Raw genomic sequence first — 20,626 nt, forward strand, 5'->3', positions numbered from 1 at the left:
TGTGTGCATGTGTGTTCATGCGGCACATGTGTGTTCAAGTGGGTGCATATGTGTGTGAAGGTGTGTACATGTGTGTTCATGTGGTACATGTGTGTTCAAGGGGGTGCATATGTGTGTGCAGGTGTGTTCATGTGCAGGTGTGTTCATGTGGGTGTATTTGTGCATGCAGGTGCACTTTCATGTGCACGTACATCTGTGTGGAAGTCAGATGTCAGCGTCCAGTGTTTTTCTTAGGGTTTTCACTTTGTTTTTGAGGAAGAGTTGCCATTGGCCTGTAGTTCACTGATTAGCTGAGGCTGCTTGTCCAGCAAATTCAGGATCCTCATATTTCTGCCTCCTCAAACTAGGACAAGAAATACATAACAATATGGCTTTTTATGTGGGTTCTTGGGGATCAAACTCAGTTTCTGATGTTTGCACAGAGAGTACTTTTTCCACCAATCCATCTCCTCACTTCTAAATGCATTTAATTCTGTGAATTAAAAAAAAAGATTCAGATGTAAATGACAATTGTCCCTCAGAGATGTCAAGACCTAAACTCCAGGAACTCCAACACTCACAAAGTGTGGCCGTCACCCAGGGACCGGGAAAGATGGTTCATAGAGAAGACTTACACCTTTACTGCCTAGGACTATGGTCCCCAGATACAGGTGGCTCCCAGGCACTTGAAATGAGGTGAGCCCAAATTGAGATGTAAGGACAAAATATACCCTGAATTTTAGGGATCTGGTATGAAAAAAAATAAGTTTTCAAATGCCAGTTACCTGTCGAAATGATAATATTAGGGATATAAGTTAGCGTTTCCACTGTTCTCACTCTGTGTGTGTGTGTTGGGGTATGTCTGCATGTGTGTGCATCCATGTAGATGCCAGAGGCCATTCTAGGGTGTGGTTGCTCAGGAAGACTTCAGGCTCCCCAGGTGGGCGAGGGAGGTCAGGGAGCAAGCTCCAGTGATTCACTACTGCAGCCTCCCCTCACTAGGGTTATAGGCACCCATCAAAGAACCACGGATGTTAGGGATCAAACTCGAGCCTCATGCTTATGTGGCCCATTCTGCTTTTACTTTTCAAATACATCAGCTAGGAAGCTGTCAAAGACAAGCACGGCTTGCATTGCATAGTTTTGGGATAGTGCTGATTGCTGGAAGTCAAAGGCCCTTTGACTCAGCGCACACAGAGCAGTCACACAGGCTGACGTTTGGAACATACGGAAACTTGCCTACATGAGCTTTCTTTTTCCTTCTGGAGACCAACCCAAGCTTTGTTACTCCATTTGGTTCATCAGCACTCTGTATGGACAGACATTAAAAGCTGTGCTGGTGATGTCCTTTACCTGCTCCTCTGGCTTCTGCAGGGGTGGCAGCTTCTCCCTGAGGATAACACAGTCTCCATTTAATAGTTTATGATCTGAATGGTAGCCACAGTCCTTTGTCGAACCGTGTTGTTTATTGGCTATTGTCCTGTGTCAGGCACGATGCTGGGTGTCTTCTGTTTATTAATCCTTTTACTGGTCATATAAAGTCATCCTGGCTAATTATAGATAAGGAAATTGAGGGTTTAGACAACCTTACCTTGTCCAAGCCACCCTGTGTCTCCTCCCACAGCCTGGACTCACAAATGTTCGGCGGCAGTGCCTCCTATAGGAGGTTGGCAGTGAGGAGCATAGCTCCCGTGTGTCACAGGCACTGCTACTTAGAGCAGAAGTGTGTTTTCTGCACCTCCCTCCTCCCCAAGTCCTTAAGGATACCTTCTGCTTCACAACTGTGGTTTCCTGAACTCATACCACAGAGTAAGCCACCGATGGCCTGACTGGCTAACTGGAATTGAGAGGAAATGCCAGGAAGTGAAGGAGCCTCTGTTGTCTACAGACAAGAGGCTGACGAGGGCGGGGGAGTCAGGAGGGACGTCCTGCCTGGCTCTCTGTGACAGCGCAGCAGAGAGCTAAGGGCCAGATGCCAAAGGCAGGATACACAGTTCTCTCAATTGGCACAGATGGGAAACATTTTCTTCTGAGTCAAAAGCATGCTAATACCAGAGACTGATGAACTCGGATCCAGAGGACTCAGCCAGTGTTTGGAATCTGTGATAATAAAGAAGTTTGTGGGGGATAAGGAGACAGTTCGGTAGGTAGTAGTGTTTACTATGTAAGTATAAACATAGGAGTTCAAAACCCCGAGCTCCCATTTAAGAAAGCTGAGCATGGCCTCATGTGCTTGCGATCCTAATGTTGGGCAACAGAGACCGGCAGATTCTTAGAGCTCACTAACCAACAAATCTAGCTGCTTCAGAACTTCTGGTTCAGTGGGAAACCCTGCCTCAGGGGTGTAAGGTGAAGATTGACCAACAAGGACACCTGACGTCCCGTTCTGCCTCCTCTGACATCTGTATACTGTTTGCATAGCATGAACACACAAACACGTTTGTATGTACACCCACACACGTACACACATGCAAACACACAAGGCCTTGGAGGCCTGGCCTGGGATGTAGATCAATAGTAGAGTACTTGCCTATCACACAAAAATCTCTAGGTTCAATTTCTCTTCTTTTTTTTTTCTTTTTTTTTTTTTTGGATTTTTCGAGACCGGGTTTCTCCGTAGCTTTTGGTTCCTGTCCTGGAACTAGCTCTTGTAGACCAGGCTGGCCTCGAACTCACAGAGATCCGCCTGCCTCTGCCTCCCGAGTGCTGGGATTAAAGGCGTGCGCCACCACCACCCGGCTTCTAGGTTCAATTTCTATTAGCCAAGAAAAAGTAGAAAACACGGGTGAGCTGCCCTGAAAACGTGAGCATGGGAAAAATGGCTGCACCCCTCATCTGTCATATAGTGGTGTGGCTGAGGGAGAGATGCCCTCCCCGACTCCCACCCTCACTGCCTGTGGCAGGTGGGAGAGCTGGCCCTGAGGTCCTAATTGCGGGAGAGCTGTCCCCGCCCCTCACTCTGGAGAGTGGCCCCTGCCTGCACCTTGCCTGGACAACTGGTTTTGCCTAGTGGTGTCTCTGTGGTGAACTGGCTTTGAGGGAGTGAAAGCAGGACAACTGGCCCCGCCCCTTGCTCCTTGCTGCCTTGGGTGAGCTGGCCAAGGCAGTGCTGGAGAGGTCAAGCTGGTGGTAAGGATGAGGGGAAAGCTGGCAGGGTGACCGACCCAGCTCCTACCCAGGCCCAGAAACAGAGCTATGAGGTGGTCCGCTCCAGCATCTACCTGATCTACGATCTGCTGTGCTTATGAAGGGGTTGGTCCTGCAGATGCAAAGCAGCAGAATCTCTATGGCCCAGGAAAACAACAGGATATGCAAGAGGAGTCTCAGTGAGGGCCCAACATTGATAGTGTAGCAGAAACCAGAGGACTTGAACCAGACCAATGACTCTTTGTAAAGACATATGGACAAAAGGGTTCACTGTGTGACTCACTGTGTCACGCCACAGTGTCAATAATGAGATTTTACTTTTCTTTTTTCTCTTTATTTCTTTTCTATTAAACTTTATTTTGTTGGGGGGACGTTGCAAAGACAGAGGGTGGATACAAAGGGACAGGGAGATGAACGGGATCGAGATGCATGATGTGAAAGACACAGAAATCAATAAAAAGTTTTAAAAAAAGAAGAAGAAAACATTTTTGGAGGGGGCAGTAGTATGTTCAATGTATAATATATACTTGAATAAAAAGACATTTTTAGAAGTATCTTAGAAAATCTAAAATCACAAGAGTAATTTGCAATAATAACCTCACCGCTGCTTATTAACTCTGTGTGAATGCTACACACCCCGGGAGTATTCAGCTTCCTCTTCTCCTTGCTGACTTCTGACAGATTTTATTCTTCATGCCATGGCTTTAGGGTCAGTCATTCTGGAAGTAGAACCAAAGACTATGACATAAACATTGACGACTCTGGACTTTCGGCCAGCCCAACTGCCTAACCTTGGCTTCTGATGAGAGCTGGGAGAAACTTAGCTGTAGAAAGCACTGACCGTCAGAAGGCCCAGATCTTCAAAGGCGGGCTTGGGTGTCACAGACTCATTCCTTGTAGAAAGAGGTGTGGGAGGTACTAGAGGAGTTGAATATTGGCGATGGGGGGAGGGAGGGCGGCAGAGCCCTAGTGAGGGAGGGAAGGATTCTTTTCCTCTTATACGAGGCCCTTCAGGAGCCCCACCATTCTGTCATTACCAGTCACCCAGAGACAGTCATTGAGCCTCCAGGAGCAATGGACACTGTTTCTAAAGCAGTGGTCTTTGAATTCTAAGGAAGTTATTCCATTGCTGACCTAAGATACAGGATCCCCCAGTTTGGTCTTAGTTCTTCTGGCTCCCCAAACCCTTGCTGAGTAGAAGCCTCATCTCAGACCCTGTGTCCCCTCAGCTGTGAGCAAGGTCTAAGGATACAGTGAGAGGTTGGTGACAGCTTCTTTCCTTTGCTCCAGGGATGGTTAGTGCAAGGTCTGCCTGAGAGGAACCTGGGAGCCAGATCTGAAAGAGAGCTTTCACCTGTCGTTCAGTGTGTTATCCCATCCATCTGAGACCTTATAAGAAACTGGCAAGCCCATAGGCCTCTCTCCTCTCCTCCCACCTCATAGAAGCAGACAGGCTCTGTACAGTCCATGTCTTTCCCATCATAGGCCAGGATATGGACTTACATGCATTACTTACTTTCCCCCCTGGATGTCTTGCTTCTCCCACATGCCCTCTTGAACTGGCCTCATTCCAGGTAAATTAAATTCTCTTTTTTGTCTCTCATCCTCCTGGAGGGAAAGTTTGAGTGAATTTGCTCTGAACTCTCACCCATTAAATTTTACTGAGTTCCTGCAAAAGAGGTCTTAGGTTGTGTAGATAGTCTGGAGGCACCCACACGTTAATCGGAGAGGGTTGGTGTCACCCTCATTGTGAAATTGAGGAAACCAAATCATAGAGCTATCTAACTTGCCCGAGGTAAAAGATAGATGGAGCTTACAAGGAAGGAGAGTTTGATTCAAGACTTCCCACATCAACTCTAAGAGGAGATAAATAGTATCTATGCATTCTGTAGTCTATGCATTTTGTGGTCTCCTTCTGGGCCAGGCCTGAGCTCAGGCTTGTTTAAGGGTGTGCATCTGAAGGAAGGGCAGCAGTAACTGGCATTCTTTCCTTCCTCTTCAGACTCTAGGACTTCACAAATCTTAGTCACTAAGACTTAGCACATCCAAGATAAATGAGAATCTCAAATGCCGATTTCCCGGACCATGTTCTGGCTCAGAAAGTCTGGAGTGGGGCCCTAGAATCTGTGTTCCTAACTTTCTGGAGACTGGTGGTTTGAAAGAGAAAGCTTTGAGAAGCCTAGCAAGTCTACCATACCAAAATATCTAAGTATCAGATGTGTGTGAGCGGCCAGACTTTTCCCAAATGAAAGTGGTGGAAGGTGGGAAGTCAACCATCTAGATTAGTGTGGAGAGGCCTGGGAAATGGCTAGGTCATTTTACCTGGGATGGCTGTGGCCTTCCAAAAGCCCTGGTGTCCCTGTCATATGTCAGGCAGTGAAGAGCTGACCACCCCCCCATATAATCTTCTCGCCATGATCTATGCACAGAGAAGGTTAATACTTACTCTGTACTAATGGCTCCTGGTCCTCCAAGTCCAGGAGAGGAAGATGGGGTATGCTGGTTGGCAATAAATCTTTTCCTAGACATTACTTTACTTTTTCCAAGATTTTTCTGTAAAATGGATTGAGCAGATGGTAACTACCATGGTTGCTATGATCATCATATGAAATCTATCGTCTTGTGTGTTGTGTGTTTGTGTACGCACACATGTGGAGGTCATTGGAGAGACTGCTGTCCACCTTAGTTCTGAAACAAGGTATCTCCCTGATACAGTAGACTGGCTGACCTCCTAGGTCCAGGAACCCTCCTGCCTCTATCTTCCTTGTGTTGGGGTTCCAGGCACATGTCACCACCCTCAGCTTTTACAAGGTGTTCTGGGGGTTGAAGCTCAGGTCTTCATGTTTGCATGGTGAGCATTTTGTCAACTGAGCTCTCTCCCCGGGGCCTTAAGACTAATATTGTTGGAATGCTTCTTTGAGTGGGTTTTGTATAAAGGTCTAGATTTACATGGTCTCCTGTAATCCACCCTCCCATACCACTTTGGAGGAGACCTGCACCATTTAGGTCCAAGGTCTTACAAATAACATGAAGTACAATTAGAATTGTCACTCAGGCTTTCTTCCTATGTGAGTGGACCCCATGTCTTCCCAGAGGGTCATGTGACTTGTTCAGTAACATGAAAGCTGTCAGTGATATTGTTGGATCAACATCAAGGAGCTTTTTGACTGGCGACTTTCTACCTATTTTCTGTAAGACTCAGAAAGGAACAACATTGGTTAATTAGTGGCACTGAGCAGAAAGCAAGTCATGGTCTCTGGGGACACTTCACTCTCTTTATAAGTTCTGGGCATGAATGGTCAGAAGGCGGAGCCTACCAGAGTTGTATAATGATACACTGTTAGATTCTATCCATGGCTTCCAGGACACTTTCTGAGGTCCCCTTGAAATCTAGGTTCTGTGTTGGAGCTGAAAGCCATACTGACCACTCATGTCTGGTTTGGCTCTCTTTGCCATTGTGCTAGTGACTTTGCTTGAAGCTACTAAGCTCATCATGGGGTTCCATGCCCTCTGGAACATCTCTGATCCATTTAGTGTGCAAAGGCTGGGGCAGGCCTCCAGATTGCTGTGGACAAGCTCCAATCAGAGCCAGTGGGTCTTGGGAACTTGAGCTGGGAGTTCACTTTCGCCAACTCAACATGCAGTGCTGAGGAGTCTGTTGCCGTTTCATTGACCACGTCCATAGAGAAGACACTTATGCTCTGTTTGGACTGACGTGCCTAGAGCAGCAGAGGTAGAGAATGTAGTGTGCTAAAAACATTGCCTGCATTTCTACTGAAAGGGGGTGAGTGTAGCATTAAAGATACCAATTTCATTTATCTCTTCTTATTGGTTTTTTACATTTCTCATTAAAAGATTAATTGTATTTATTCATTGTACATGGAACTGCATTATATAAGACCATCTTCAGACTAGTATATATTATACATCTAATCTCATTAGTCTCTGGCAAAAATCATCTTATCATAATTGCTGTCTAGGTCATGGTTTCTAGTTTTTGAGACCATGAAGCTAGAAGAGTTAAGTCTTTAAAGACTTTCAAGGAAAAAAGATTAGTTCATGATCTCTATTGCTCCTGCTTATTTGACTTTGATGGATGTAGACTCATTCATTACTCTCTTATCTTGTCAGTCACGTGGTCTGGAGAATTTCAGATAGACTAAAATGTTTGTTTTTAAAGATAGCAGTATCAATTGTTAAAGGAGGCATCCTTGGTGTGTATAATAAATTATTCAGTAGCCTGGAGAAAGTATAGCTTGGCAGTTTGCTTTCAGCTACAGCAAATGAGGGAGATGTGCTGTTTATATGTAACGGGATTTGCTTAGTCAGTGTCCTCGGATACCACACCATCTGAGAGAGGATGGGGAGAGTGACTAGGGAGGATCATTGATGATCTCACCCCTTCAGTATTGTAGAACTCTCTGGAATCGTTGCTGTAAAATTCAGCTGACTTTTGAATTTGAAATATCTACCTCTCTGCATTTGACACCTCTCTGGCTATTTAAACCCTACTCTGAAGGCGTAAGTCACAGAACAATCCCATACTAATTCAGAATTATGGATAAAGGGTTATTTATTTAAGGGGAAAACTTAAAGATCACTGTCCTAGACAATGGCCCTCTGCATGACTAGGAACAGAGTATAGCAGCTGGAAGCAAGAGTGGGAAGCAAGGAGAGAGAGAGAGAGAGAGAGAGAGAGAGAGAGAGAGAGAGAGAGAGAGAGAGAGAGAGAATGGCTACTGCTGCTTTTTAAAGCAAAAGAGACCATGCCCAAGTGGGCTGGATTCTTAAAGACTATTGACTATTGGCCCTTTTCTTTAAATAAGAGAGTTTCAAATTCAATACAAAACTATATACACTAGGAACAGATACCAAGTATAATTAGAATTACAACCACATAAACAATATTAAGCAAGGAACATATGCTAAATGTTTTAATAAACATTCTATTTTATGGAGTCTAAGTTTTGTAATGGAAATGGCTTGGCTTGATCATAAGAGGATGGTAACTACGACTATCTAATCTTTAACCCCATTGAAGACCTGAGAAGGGAGATAATATTACTTGAGCAGACAGGAAGTACAATTAAGTAGCTTCCAAAGTGAGCAATATATGACAGAGACAATTAGCTAACTGAGCAATCACCCAAAGTCTCATTTTGCAATGCTGAAGCAACCAACTTTGGCTAAAGCCTAGCATAACTGACAGACCATTTTCAAAAGCAGGAAAAATTTCAAAAGCATCTTATCTTATCTTGTCAATATTTGACAGTCCTGCTTATCCATTTCTGGATATCATGTAACTTGTCAGTGGTTGAGGCATTGTCAGTTCCTTTCCCAAAGGCCACTTTTGCCAAAAAGAAAACAAGCTCCAAGTGGAGTGTCTTCAGTGCTCAACATTCTCTCAGGAATTGATCGGTGCAATCATGTCTCATATCAACAGAATCCTAAGTTATTTAAATGTCATGTTCCACAGATCCTTGAGGTGGTTGAAGAATGCCTATCTAGACAGAATACAATCTCTATGTATCTAAAGAACCTAATTGATCTGACTGTATGTACAACAAACATGAACAACTATTGACCTATAATAATTAATACCTGTATAACTTAAAAACTAAAGTTTCATGTCAGAATATTGAATAATCTGTAAACAAATGTGTAACAAATGAGGACAATGACCTCAAAATGTAAACAATCTATAAGTATCTTGATCAGAAATAGGAGTAATATATGATGCAATATGAAAATATACTCTAAAAGTTGTATCAATATACAAAATGTCCTAAACCGAGGAAGAAACATGCATATATACAATCTGACGAAATAACTTTGCATAGGTGTACAAATGTAAACAAAAGTAACAGATATAATTCGAACTTGTATCAATATACAAAAATTATACCAATGTAAATTATTCATAAATAATAGCTCATGAGTATTCACTCTATTCCCCACTATTACTATCCCCCCTTTTTTGAGCAAACACAGTTTTTACCCTAACCCTCTATCTAATACAAGTAATAATCAACGACTTCTAAACAGTGTTCCCAACCCTATGGATAAACTTTTTTGGGATGGGGTCATCATCTTCTAGAATCGCTTCCTGCTGTCATGGGGGTGATGTTCTCTTAATGGGATCCTGAAAAATTAAAGTGATGGTTAAGTTTCAAAATTACTATCTAGTATAGTTGCAAATAATTTCTGAGCAGTCAATAGATAGGTTTTTTTTTTCAAGGTTCTTATTTGAAATTCATGAGAAAGTGCACCATTTCAGCAGCTGGTACCCCCAAAAGCAGTCTTAGAGTAGCACTGTCTGCATCATGATGTCATCTCAACTATGCGGAGTTGTTGCTGTGGGGCCCCAACTTCTTCCTGGAAACTTCAAAGATTACTGAAGGAAAATGATCTGTAGGAAAATCTATTGTTCATCATGGAAAACTTAAACATCATTCATATAAACATACATTCAATGAAGAGAATATGATATGGACAAAATAGGCATGGGGAAAGTAAAAATTTTTCCTAAAGTCTTTCTTCTGTCCCATACCACCAGATGACTCCCGATATGAGACAGAAACTCTGAATGTTTCTTTTAACAACACGCTTGGATTTAGAGCAGTACAGAACCATTGTCCAACTCCAAAACCAGCTGAATACATACATATATATATGTATATGTGTGTGTGTATGTGTGTATGTGTGTTTGTAAATGTAAGTGTAACCCATACCTGGATTCATAAACCATATTCTGTTTTCTAGATGTTCCTTAGTGGATAGTTATTTTTTCTTTTGTCAACACTCAAACATCCAAGGTTTCTTGAATTTTTGGTAATGTGTATTTTCCTGTAAAGATAAGAGTAGAGCCCTGTCCTAACCCTTATGAGCTTTACTTACCACCTGTATGATTGTTACCACTGCCGATGAGCTGTCATTTCTCTTTTTCAAGAAGTTTCTCCTTTTCAAAGCAAATCTTTATTAATTTTGATGGTATCCATAATTTTTCTTCTCCTGTGGAAATAAGAGTGAAACCCTTGCCTGACATAGTACATCTCTTGGTTTCCATTGTGAGGTTAACACATTCTTGAAATATACTGGTTGATTCAATTCAGAAGTTTTTTCCATTATCCAATGCCTCTCTGCTGCTGTTGTTCCTTTCTCATTAGCATTAAGAAAAATTAAGGTTAATAAAACATTATGCAATCTATTTCTGGGGGTATTTTCCATCCCTTACTCTTTGTTCAGCATATCCTTTATAGTATGATTTGACCTTTCTATAACTGCCTGCTGACCTGTAGGATTATTTGATATAACTGTAATGTGCTTTATTTTATAATAAGCAAAAAAAAAAAAAAAAAACAAAAATAAAACGCTTCATTTTCTTAGATACATATGCCAGACCATTGTCTGTCTTTATTTGTGCAGGTATACCCATGATGGCCATAACTTCCAATAAATGTGTGATTACTGAATCAGCCTTTTCTGAGCTCAAGGCAGTTGCCCATTGAAAACCTGAATACGTGTCTATGGTGTGGTATAAATATTTTAATTTACCAAATTATGTAAAGTGGAACACATTCATCTGCCAGAACTCATTCTTCTGAGTACCCTTTAGGTTACTCCCTGCAGGCAATGGTGTTTGATTATAGAAAGAGCAAGTAGGACATCTCTTTATAATTTTCTTAGCTTGTTTCCATGTAATAAAAAACTTTTTCTTTAAACCTTTGCTATTGACATGGTGTTTTTTTATGAAATTCAGAGGCCTGCAACACATTTCCAATCAACAATTGATCAATTTCTGCATTACTTTGTGCTAGAGGACCTGGCAGACCTGTATGGGATGGGATGTGTGTTATGTACATAGGACAAAACCTATTCCTGATTATGTCTTGCACCTGGATGAACAAAGAAGTCAATTCTGTATCATCTGGTATAAATTCAGCAGTTTCAATATGTAAGACAACTCTTTCTGCATATTGTAAATCAGTAACTATATTGAGAGGTTCTTTAAAATACCTTAATACCATAAGAATAGCATATAATTCTGCCTTCTGGACAGAATTATAAGGGCTTTGTTTCACCTTACTTAATTCTTCTGATTTGTAACCTGCCTTCCCTGATTTATTTGCACCAGTATAAAATATACGAGCTCCAGTTATTGGTGTATCATGTACAATTCAAGGAAGAATCCAAGTAGTTCTCTTTATAAGGTTAAGTCTATCGCTTTTGAGATAATTGCTATTAATTTCTCCCAAAATATTAGCACAAGCTCTTTGCCAGGGTTCATTGTCTTCCCATAACTTTTTTTATTTCATCAGCAGTAAAAGGCACTATAATCTCTGCTGGGTCTATACCTGCTAATTGACAAAGTCTCAATTTACCTTTTATAATTAATTCAGAGACTTTTTCCACATAAGTTTTTAATTTTTTATGTGGTAAAAGATCCATCCTATGATAATATCATCCCTCTGCATTAAAATTCTCATAGAAGAAATTCTCGAAGCCAATACAACTGGAATACAATGAAGATTAGGATTCACCCCATCCACATGAGCCTCCTGTAATTTCCCCTCAACAATTGTCAATTCCTTTTCTGTTTCAGCTGTTAATTCTCTGAGACTATTCAAGTCTTTATTACCATCTAAAATTTTGTTTAAATGAATTATTATATCTGGTGTTATCCCAACAGCCATTCATAAACTGGGAATGTCTCCTAACAATCTTTGAAAGTCATTAACAGTCTGCAACCAGTTTCTCCTAATTTGTGCCTTTTGTGTTCTAGTTTTCTGTAAGCCTATTCTGTAATCTAGATAATTAACAGACTCTCCTCTTTGAATCTTTTCAGGAGCAATTTGTAAGCCACATTTAGGCAAGACTTTCTTTACTTCTTTAAACAACCTTTCTAAAGTATCTGTATTTGAATCGAATAACAAAATGTCATTCATGTAATGGTAGATAATAGACTTAGGAAATGGCTTACATATTATTTCCAGTTGCTGACTGACAAAGTATTGGCATAGGATGAGGCTATTGAGCATTTCCTGTGGGAAGATGGTCCATTGATATTTCCTAGTAGGCTGAAAATTATTTTAAGTAGGCATTGTGAAGGCAAACTTTTCTCTGTCCTTTTCTTATAAAGGTATAGTAAAGAAACAATCCTTTAAATCAATAACTATTAGAGGCCATCCCTTTGGTAACAGAGAATGCAGAGGAATTCCAAACTGTAGTGGGCCCAAAGGTTGAATTACTTTGTTGACAGCTCTCAGATCTGTCATCATTCTCCATTTTGCAGATTTCTTCTTAACAACAAATACATGTGGATTCTTCTATATGTCGAGCATCTAGTTGCTCTTGTACCAGCGGTTCTAAAGCCTGCAACTTTTCCTTAGTTAGAGGCTACTGCTTAACCCATATTAGTTTCTCAGTTAACCATTTTAAAGGTAGGGCTGTTGGTACCTCTAAAGGTTTATCAATTTCTTTGTGTTATTGTACAGCCCAAATGATGGGTGTACATCATCTATAATATCTTCTAATATTTTCCTCAGAAACATAAGTTTTTGGGGCTGCAGTAATGTTAATCTGGGTATTCCATTGCTGCAATAGGTCACAACCCCACAAATTCCTTGCAATATTGGCTATATATAGCCTTAGTCTTCTTATTTGCTCTTCTGGCCCTATGCATTCAACCCATCTCATGCTTTGTTTTACCCTAGATAAGGTTCCAATTCCTAGGAACTGAACATCTACCTCTTGAAGAGGCCAATTCAGATGCCAAGACCCTGGAGTAACGATACTTACATCTGCACCCGTGTCTAATAAGCCTTCAATGAAAATGCCATTTATACAGACTCTTAGCTTTGGTCTTTGATAATTTATAGAAGTCTGCCAAAACACATGTTTCCTCTGTCCTATTGGAGTTTTTGACTCATCCTCCACATTTAACCCATCATTCAGACAAGTATTGCTTTTTACAGCAGGCACTGGATTTTTAAATTTTCCTGAAGAGACATATTCTCCACAATAACTGGGAATGACTGAACCACATTTGTCATGGGGGCCTGCAAGAGGCCCCCCCGTGGTGTTTCCCAATGGTATTGGGTTGCCTTGTCTATCTTCCGTTGACCTACATTCATTGGTCCAATGTCAGCCTTTGCCATACCTTCTGCATAAACCTTAAGGCTGGGTCCTCCTATTTCTGCCATTCCCAGAGAAGGCATTATTCTTAAAAATACATTTTCTACAATCCCTTCTCAGATGTTCCATTCTACCACAATGAAAACATTTGGTATTTTGATGTCTCCTCTTACCATTACAAATTGCTTCTCCTACCCACACTTCAGTACCATAGTCAAGTGTCTCAACATTCATTGTATGCAAGACCCATTTATCCATGGGTGCTGACCTGATCTTTAAAGGCCTAAGGATCTGTTTGCACTCAATTTTGGAATTCTCATAAGCCAAATATTCAATTATTGTACATCTAGCTTTTGGGTCAGTCACCCCTATTTGTACAGCCCTAGTTAGTCTTTGCAAAAAGTCACTAAAAGGTTCTCTCTAACCCTGTTTAACCCTAAGATATGATTCAACTCTCTTTTCTAGTTACTGAATCCTGTCCCAAGCCTTTAAAGCTGCTATGTTACATAGGAACAAGGTGTGGTCATCATAAAGAGCTTAATCCTGAGGATCAGAGTAAAGTATTTCACCTAGAATTTGATCTAGGGAAATCTCAAGTCCTTTTGTTTTTTCTTGTTGCTCTAAAATTTTCACTTCCTCTTTTAAAAAGTACCTCCAAAGCAATTGCAGTCTACTTTCTAGGACTGCTAAGATTAACAGAGCCCAATCTTGAGTCATGGCTTTGCTACTGAAAGCCCATGTTTTGATCATTTCCCTAACAAAGGATGAATGTAGTCTGTAAGCTACAACTGCTTGTTTAATTTCTTTTAGATCAGTCATACGTATGGGCTCCCATGTATATTCCTTGACAACCTTAGGATACTTGGAGCCCAATACTTTTTCTGATGTTATTACTGGAAAGGCAGACAGAACTTGGGGAAAGCTATCCTGGGGATTTTTAAGTACTGACAAGGTTAAATTTTGCCTTTTTACCTTTTGTTCTTGGTCTGATCTCCAAAATATATGAAGAACTCAAGAAACTGGACACCAAAAGAACACATAATTCTTCCTTAAGTTGTTTTCCATGGTGTCTGTGTGAGAGTGAGGAGAAACAGTAGCTGATGTGCTCCCTGACAGAGGAGCCCTTTCTGTCTTGCTCATAGCTACTTCCTGTCTCACACTTGAAGATTATAGAGGGAGACAATAGCTCATGTAAAAGTTAACCTGTCATTTGTGTGACTTCCAGATGAATGGTGGCATGACTAAACAGGAAGAAGCAAAGCACCTTGGTCATTTCTCCTCATCCCAACTTAGAAGGTCCAAATGTCTTTGACTCCAGGTTTGCTTTGTCTTCCTCTTAATTGATGCATAGCTGAGGACCCACTTATTTGGGGGTCAATCAAATAAAATCAAGCCAGAAAAATGATTTCAAACTTCTTGGACTTGTATATTGTGATGGCAGAAGATTGTGCTAAATATAATCTTCTGAAGGGCAAAGGCTGGCCGCTTGTATTTCATAGGCTTAGTTTAAATATACTGTCCTGCAATAGCATAGACATGTCTATTTCCTGAAGTATGTTTAAAGAAAGAAAAAGTCTGTGTCTTGTTTGGAGTGGTTTTATTTTAGATATGAAAAAGAGTGTGTGTGTGGGGGGGGTATATAACACACATATGCGAGCATGCATAACTTGCTCACTCTGTTTTCCCTTTATTTAGTTATCATCCTAATTTGCAGTTCAGAAGATGCAAAAAGCATTCTGCAGGCTGCAGAGAACCTGGAACTCCATACTGGAGAATTTGCTTTCATCCTTTGCAGCAGCTGGAGGTAGGGGTCTATCTACTGGTCAGTGGCTCGATAGTAATGAGGTGACAAGAAGGACCATGTACCAGGATGTGAATGGGAGCCAGATACTCAGTACAGCTCCGGGAGGTCAGTACTCTTGAAGGTTTGTCTTAACACCAGGGATGAGAACCCAGGGATACAGCTCACTCAGTGGTACTTGACATACAGATATGAGCTCCGCTTTGGTTCTCAGAACTGAATTTAAAAGGCTTGGTATCCCACACTTGGAATCCCTGTTCTGGGGAGATAGGGAATAGATTGCTTCCCAGGGCTTTATTGCTACCTGACCTAGCCTGGTTGGTGAGCTTCAGGCCAGTGGAAGGCTCTATTCAAAAATACAAGAAGATGGTATAGAAAATAACACTCAAGGTTGACCTCTGGTCTCCATACATGCACATACACATATGTGTACATGCACTTGCACACACATACACACACACACCATCATATGATCATGGCGTGCGCGCGCGCGCACACACACACACACACTCAAGTATACCAAGACTGAACTGAAAACATTTACCCAGAGTTCCTCTGCATAGTTAGTGAGAAACTAGGCCTGGACTAGGCTCCGGAGTCCAGCTTCTGCCCTCCAGGTGAGCATACACCAGCTAAACTCTCATCTCTGCCAGGTACATAAGCCTATCTGAAGGACTCTCAGACAACTGTCATTTCTGCTCTTCCATAGATTTCCCCGTGTCTGTGTTGAACCTAACAAAGACCTGTAGAGGCCATTGCACTGGCCCAGGGAGGCCGTTCTCAGGGGGTCTGCTTCTTCGGTGGTGGTGGGATAGGCTGAAGAGCCACACACCTGCCGCAGTGCTATTAGATATATGACCAATGCTGCTGCAAGGCAAACATGATTTTTTGGTGTGGGAAGTACCACTGTATATGTGTTGCTTTGGTTAATGAATAAAGAAACTGTCTTGGCCTGTGATAGGGCAGAGTAGAGCTAGGCAGGGTGGGAGGGAACTAAACTAAATGTTGGGAGGAAGAAGGTGGAGTCAGGGAGAAGTTGTGTAGCCCCATTGGGGACAGATGGCAGAAGCTGGAAGGAATTTTGCCGGCAAACCACAGCCACGTGGTGATACACAGATTAATAGAAATGGGTTAACCAAGGATATAAGAGTTAGCTAGCAATATGCTTGAGTGATTGGTTGAGAGTGATTTAAATAATACAGTTTCTTTGTGATTATTTCGGGAGTCTGGGCAGTCAGGAAAGGAGTCTAAGCACCTGGGAACAAACAAGTGGTCTCCTCCAACAATTATCCTCCCAACTTTAAAAACCAAGATGTAGGTAAGGTGAGTAAGATGCCTCATCTGTGATCTCAACTCTCCCACATTGCCCAGCTGATATTTCAGACTGAGTATTTTCCTTTGTTAGTTTCTTTTACAGAATAATAAGTGGAAGCCCAGAGAGATGAAATAACTTATCCAATGCTGCACAGCTACCACAAGTATATTCTGGCCCTCAGTATTTGTATTCTAGACCCCAAGGTCTGCACATATTGCACTAAAGACATCTAGAAGGACCCCTTGACTTTCCTTCACTGTGTTTCCATGGTGTAGTTTTCAGTAGGTTTTGCTTTCTAAAACGAGCTTATTTTATTTAGTCAGAAGGAGGTAAAAGGGGCCAAGTGGATGTAGAGAGGGATAATAATGACCATATTTCTCTTCCTTCATCAGGAAGTATTAAGTGGCCAAACTGCCTCAGATTTCTTTGGGTGGCAGATGGAAATCTATCTCTCTTACTTCCCAGGGTATCCTCCTGCCTTCTACCCCCTTTCTTCCCTGTTCCCTCATCTCTACTTGCAGGTAGATGGTAAGAGGAGAGGATGGAACAACCCCTTCCAACCCTTTCTTCTTCCTCATAAGACTGTAATGATCACTTCCAACTGTTTTATAGTACAGGAAGAACACAGAGTGTAAATTATGCCGTGAAACATCGATACAATTGAGTTCATCCTGCTTCTTAAAACAATGCATAGATCCATTTGACAAAACCAGCTAGGTTTATGTTGCAAAAAAATCAAACTGCAGAGCAACAATCTTAGTTATGTAAAAATACATTCTTTGTATGTATATGTACACACATACCTATGCATGTGAGTTTCCATTTATGCTTATACTAGGGAATTTGGGATACATGCAGTAAGAGGTACTTGTCAGGGATAATAACACAGATGATAGCAATGGTACTAAACCCTGAAACCACAAGGCAAAATGGAGACCAGACTGTCCTAAACGTGTTCTGCTTAGCGATCTTTGCTGTTACATAAGCTTTCTGTGTCTTAGGTCCTTGGTGCACCACTATCTTCTTCCTTCTTTACTCTTTGACTTACTTCCTGCTGCTTGTGTGCTCAGCCAGCAAACATGTACCCAGGATTACAGCACCTTCTGGGTTTATTTCATTTCTAAGAATCAGCATCTAACAGCAATTAAAAGTTCTGTGCTGCCTTGAATGTAGTTGGGACCCACGGATCATTTCCTAAGGCACGGTGAAATTTACTGTTACTCTTTAGGACAGTTTTTCGACAGAAGTGCTGAGAAATGACAAGGTCTATTGATGTGGGAGTGATTTCTTTCTAATCTGTTGCTTTCATTGGTTAATTAATAAAGAAACTGCCTTGGCACATTTGGTAGGCCAACCCTTAGGTAGGCAGAGTAGACAGAACAGAATGCTGGGAGAAAGAAGCTGAGTCAGGCAGTCGCCATGATTCTCCCACTTGACACAGATGCAGGTTAAGATCTTCCCTGGTAAGCCAGCTCGTGGTGCTACACAGAATATTAGAAATGGGTTAGATCAATATGTAAGAGCTAGCTAATAAGAGGTTAAAACTAATGGGCCAGGCAGTGTTTAAAAGAATACAGTCTCTGTGTAATTATTTCGGGTATAAAGCTAGCTGGGCGGCGGGACGCAGCCTGCCGCTCCACACAACAGTCTATGACCTTGTGCTGAGAAATGGCAAACACTATGAGTTGGTGTTTCTCATCGCCCCCTGCTCCTATGGAGAGGCGGCTTCCACAAACAAGCCTACAAGAGGCAGAGGGGGCCACTCTTCCAAAGCTCCATTGCCTCTGAGGAGCAGGTCTGGTAGTGGTTTGTGTACAGTCAATTGTGTTTTTATCTTTCTTAATTCTGCTTTACCTGACCCCACAACACACACACCATTGTCTTCCTTAGCCTAAATTAAACAGTGGTTTGACGATCTTTTGTGAAGTCCATGCTCATGACCACAGAGTTATGGGATGGGAAGCCACTGTGGAGCCTTGGACTAAATTACCGTATTTCCTCATAGCTGGGTCTCCTCAGACATGAACCAGAACCATTAATGGCATCTGCCTTCCAGGATGGCCTTGAGGGTCCACCAATACACTATGTTGATGTAGCAGACGAGCTGCCATTGGGTCCTCAGGCTGTTCCCATTGCCTTTGTCAGGAGCACAACAGGACGAGTAGTCAGGGAGGAACAGTCAAATATGGAACCTGCACAGTTCAATCAAGCAGATTGGCTCTGTCAGAACTGTCATGAGAGAATAATAGAGAAATATGAGTGTGTACAGAAGAACACGGGGAATGTTTGACAGAGAACACTGGCAAGAGAGGAAGCTACTCCCAGTCTGGGGCCATGCTGAGACACTGAAGACAGGGTTTGATGAGGAGCAAGGGTCAGACTGTGGACCCCGCCAGGTGAAAAGATGGCTTATTTCTGGATATCTCTCTTTTCCAGCTGCTGTAGGGGTGTTGGAAGGAGTGAGCCACTTGTTGGTTCCCAGCTGCTCAGCCCCGAAATAATAACACAGAAACTATATTAATTGAATCTCTGCTTGGCCTATTAGCTCTAGCTTCTTATTGGCTAACTCTTACATATCAATTTAACCCATCTCCATTAATCTGTGTATCACCACATGGCAGTGGCTTACCAGCTAAAGTTTCCAGCATCTATCTCCGGCAGCTCCATGGCTTCTCTCTACTCCGCCTTTCTTTTCCCCAGCATCTAGTCTGGCTTTCCCTGCCTTCCTAAGTTCTGCCCTGCTATACGTTCAAAGAAGTTTCTTTATTCATTAATGGTACTCATAGCACACAGAAGGGACTCCCACAACACTTCCCCTTTTCTGTTTAAAAAGAAGGTTTTAACTTTAACATAGACAATTACATGGGGGAAGCACCTAGCACTGAGTAGGCACCTATGAAAGCAGACCAATACAGTATTGTAAACGCATGTAAAACACTAGGCGTTTTTTGATATATATGTACACATATACACACAATCAGTTCTTTGTTTTTGTCTGTGTTATTCAAGACAGGGTCTCTCAGTGAAACCCTGACTGTCCTGGAACTAGTTCTGGAGACCAGACTGGTATTGAACTCAGAGAGATCCACCTACCTCTCCCTTCTGAGAGCTAGGATTAAAGGCGTGGATCACCCAGTCAAAACCAGTTGTTCCCCATGGACTGTGGAGATGACAACATCCTATTATGACATCAGAGCTTTCTGAACTCACAAAGATCCACTTTGGGCTTTAAAGGGGTTTTGCAGAGATTGTGGGTATGACCCTTTTCAGGATCCCAGGGAAGAATACAGAAACACAATATCCCAACTGTGGCTTCTTAGGGACTTTGGTTTTGATGCTCCAGCTGGATCCCATTCCCAGTGGTGTCCAGAAGAAGCCCTGACCCCCTAGGGCAGTGAATCATGGGGACATCTACAGGCCCAAACTCACATTCAGTAAAGTCACTTTCCCAGAGACTCATGGACATCAGGACCCTCCCTGTGCTGTTCTGGGCTCCCAGAAAGTCCTGCAAAAATCCTTTGTATTGTTTTCTCAGCTACAAGCCAATGAGGAAATGAAAAGAAATGCTAGTGCTTAATTCAATGCCTACCTGTCCACTACGGTGAACCCAGATTCTATCTGAGACATTTTCCCTCCCTTATTCTTTGAGAAAAGTAAATTCCAGCATATTCATGTGTGTGTACATTCACACATGTGCGCATGCATGGGGGTCATGTTCATGCCATGGCTTGAATGTGTTTCTACAAGAACAACTTCAGGGAGTTAGTCCTGTCCTTTTATTATGAGAGTCCCAGGGTCTCAACTGGGTCATTAGACTTCACAGCGGGTACCAACGTGACCCACAGAGACACTGTTCTCTAGCCCCTGGTTTGTTTTTTTAATGTATGTCTCAGTTGCTCTTGATGTGTATGAGGTGAAGACCAGTGGCATAAATGCACTGAACACGAACCTTTGTCTTTTCTGCTTTAAAGGCCTTGGAGGAATGCCTCTAATATCTCTTGACTTGACGTCTCCCTTCCTGGAGACAGACCTGGCTGTGGATTTCATCCTGAGCTTTGCAAAACTGAGCCTCCTGCTGTAACAGGCAAGCATGACAGCTCAGAGGAGGTAGCAGGGATGGTTTCTCAACAATGCTGTCTTTGCAGTCAGAAAACCTTTCCGTGTGAAGCTGTCCTGTGCTTGTGGACAGTGAGAAGTAGCACCTTCCAGCTAGAACTGGTGTTTTCCGATACCATCAGTATCTCCCAGGG

General features: G+C 42.2%; 1 pseudogene; it reads left to right on the top strand.

Annotated features, from left to right (window-relative positions):
• The first annotated feature begins 5,581 nt into the window (after positions 1-5,581).
• The window catches only part of LOC130879248 (guanylate cyclase 2G-like), a 34,081-nt pseudogene continuing 19,036 nt past the window's right edge, over positions 5,582-20,626 (top strand).

The sequence above is a fragment of the Chionomys nivalis genome, chromosome 8 (genome assembly GCF_950005125.1).
Source record: "Chionomys nivalis chromosome 8, mChiNiv1.1, whole genome shotgun sequence".
Taxonomy (NCBI): Eukaryota; Metazoa; Chordata; class Mammalia; order Rodentia; family Cricetidae; genus Chionomys; species Chionomys nivalis.